Below are 2,714 nucleotides of genomic sequence, written 5' to 3'. Positions count from 1 at the left end.
AGCAAGGAAGCTGAGAATTGGCATGCAGGCGTCCCAATCATTCATCTCGAGGCTCAGGGAGTGCGCAAGCCGTTGGCCACCCGTAACGAGCTGTGCACCGCCTAGGGTGGAGAAGAGTGAAAAAACCGGCCGTAACAACTCCAAAATTGGCACTTTAAGTGCTCGAAAAGTCAAGATTTTTCGTGAGTCTACTCAAATATTTGTTCTCTTTCAAACGGTGTAAGCGAAATTGCGATCGAACCAACCCACCCCCTTCGGCACTCACCCCCACCCCCTCGAAGTGGTAGTTGATATCTTCTGGGGACGTCTCCTGTACACGGCCCATTGCGAATAGATAGGTGAACGGAAATTTTTGTTTGAATAGCGTACGCATAATGCAAGGGTATGGGAGTGCGTAGGTTTGTGCGGAGGAGATGGGGTGTTGTTATTGTTTACCTGTTGTTGTGTACGGTGTCGCCCTGTTCCCGCGCTTGGGTCTTGCACATTATCCTGTCCCCATGGCTCTTGCTCCCTTCGCCAAAATTGCCCCTGGGCATATAGACCCTTTCAGCGTTCCCACGCCCCCCCCCCCCACTCCAGCCGCGTCGCCTAGCAACGCGATCCAAACATGTCGAGGTGCGCAGCCAACGCCCTGGACCGCCTCGCCGCCCGCCCGCCACACGTCCGCCTCGCCTCCGCCTCGGAGGGGGCGGGGCGAGTAGCGCGTCAGATCAGCGTGTTCATTTGCCCGAGAAATCTACCCTTTGATGCCCCTCTCGAGATTGCAGTAAGTTTCAAATAAATCCGTAAAGTTCAGTGATTATTTTTATCTATCTCCTGGCCGTTGTCAGTGTTCTGTACTGTGGCAAATGTTGTTGTCAAACCCTCGTGTGTTGCAGGTTATGTCGTTCGCCAGGAGGAGTGTTGTGAAGTTGTACAGCATCAATTTGTTCTTTTTAACGTTTGACAAGCGGGAAACACGGCGCACAGATGTTGAGTTCGAACGTTTCTTTGAAGCTAAGAAAAATCACGTGCCAAGGAGTGTCAGAAAAAATGAACTGCACAAACAATTCCGACGGGGCGAGAAGGCTTTTGAGGCAGACCGTGTTAAAAGTTTTGTATGGGACCCGCAGCTTTTGACAATCAAGGGCACTGTGAGGGCTTCAATGAAGGCTGACATTTACAAAACCACTGTAAGTATTCTGTTATGTTACTATCATGTCACAAATTTATTGGAGACAGGGTAAGATGCCCTATGATGGCCACCCCTTTTTCTTGTAATGTAGAGAACGATGTGCTATGTTTAAGTACGGACCTTACTAAAACACTACTTCAAGGCCAAGATTGTAAAGTGACCAAATTAGCTGGAAATCGAGAAAAAGTGGCCATCAATGGACAGTGGCCACATTAGGGCACCTTACCCTACATGTGTTTCACCTCTGTGGTTTTGTTTATTCAGGTTCAATTGAATGATGAATACAGCTTCAAGCAAGCTGAATGCAGTTGCACAAGGGGGGGTTGCCTGCCACCACATTGCAGCGTTGCTTATCTGCTCTCACTACAACATTAGTGTCACTGACATTGAGTGCACGTGGAAGGCAAATAAGAGCGAAGAAAGGAATGACGGGCTTTAATTCAAGCAATGTTTTCCTTCAAAGAAGCTCTACTCTGCTGTAAGTGAGCCCACAGAAGCTGAACTGAAAGTTATGTATAACAACTTGTTTTATGCGTGGAAGAGGTAGTGCAGGTATCGCTTGGATTTTGTAACCAGAGCCAGAACCAGAATCCAGCTGTAACATCGATGAGCCAGCTCTCCCATCTATACCTGCACTTCTCAGTATTGTTCAAAGTAAGGAGTTTTCATCTGTTAGTGACAAATTTGCTTTCTTGCTCTTCGCTGCCAAAATTGAACCTACAGCTGTTGCATTAATTGCAGCAGCTACTGTTGGCCAAGGGACGAATCCTTTATGGACTGACAAGGGAACCCCGCCAAGTGTAAATCCCCGATTTTCATTCTACTTTGGGAAATTGTTGGTCTAAATATGTCTTTGAAGGACACATCAAAGATTTTTGCTTAAATTCATATTTAGGGGTCATTTTGGGTATTTGTTCAAAAAGCGGCTATTTCAATTATTTATTATAACTTTCAGGAATGCTTCCGAAGGCGTAACTTGTCAAATTGCGGTCCTTTGAACGAAAATTTCGTCCGTTTTGCTCTATCTGAAGCCGTTTATGCGCTACCGTCACGATTAGGGGGGGAAATGTACGGTAATCACTATGGCTTAAGAGCAGCGGTTGAAAATTAGGAAACATTTGTAATTTTTCAATTTGCGAATGTAAAATTGTGATCACTCTATCGGAAATGTGAGATTCGATTGTAATTTTCCGATCACGGTTTTTAATTTTGCGAAGTAAAACCAAATGAAACAGGACCTGCACAAGTCCTCCATCAGGTTTACTACAGTACGTAGGGCCCCGTGCGTTAACATTATGCACGGGGTAGCTGAGCGAAGTGTATGAAAATAACAGAAGACGTATCAAATATAGAAAAATACAACAATGAATGTGGGTCCGGCTTGTAGGCAACCAGTTCTGCCCCTTGAAAGTGAGAGATGGGGGGGGGGGGGTCGGTTACTCCATCTGCCACGAGTCTGCCGTCTATGTGATGGGGAATTTCCCCTGTATGTACATTTGGCAACCTACCATGCCTCCTCCCTCCCCCTCCTCCTGGGTTT

The sequence above is a fragment of the Frankliniella occidentalis genome, unplaced genomic scaffold (genome assembly GCF_000697945.3).
Source record: "Frankliniella occidentalis isolate FOCC.00 unplaced genomic scaffold, Focc_3.1 Scaffold51, whole genome shotgun sequence".
Taxonomy (NCBI): Eukaryota; Metazoa; Arthropoda; class Insecta; order Thysanoptera; family Thripidae; genus Frankliniella; species Frankliniella occidentalis.
Note: the sequence above shows the minus strand (reverse complement) of the source record.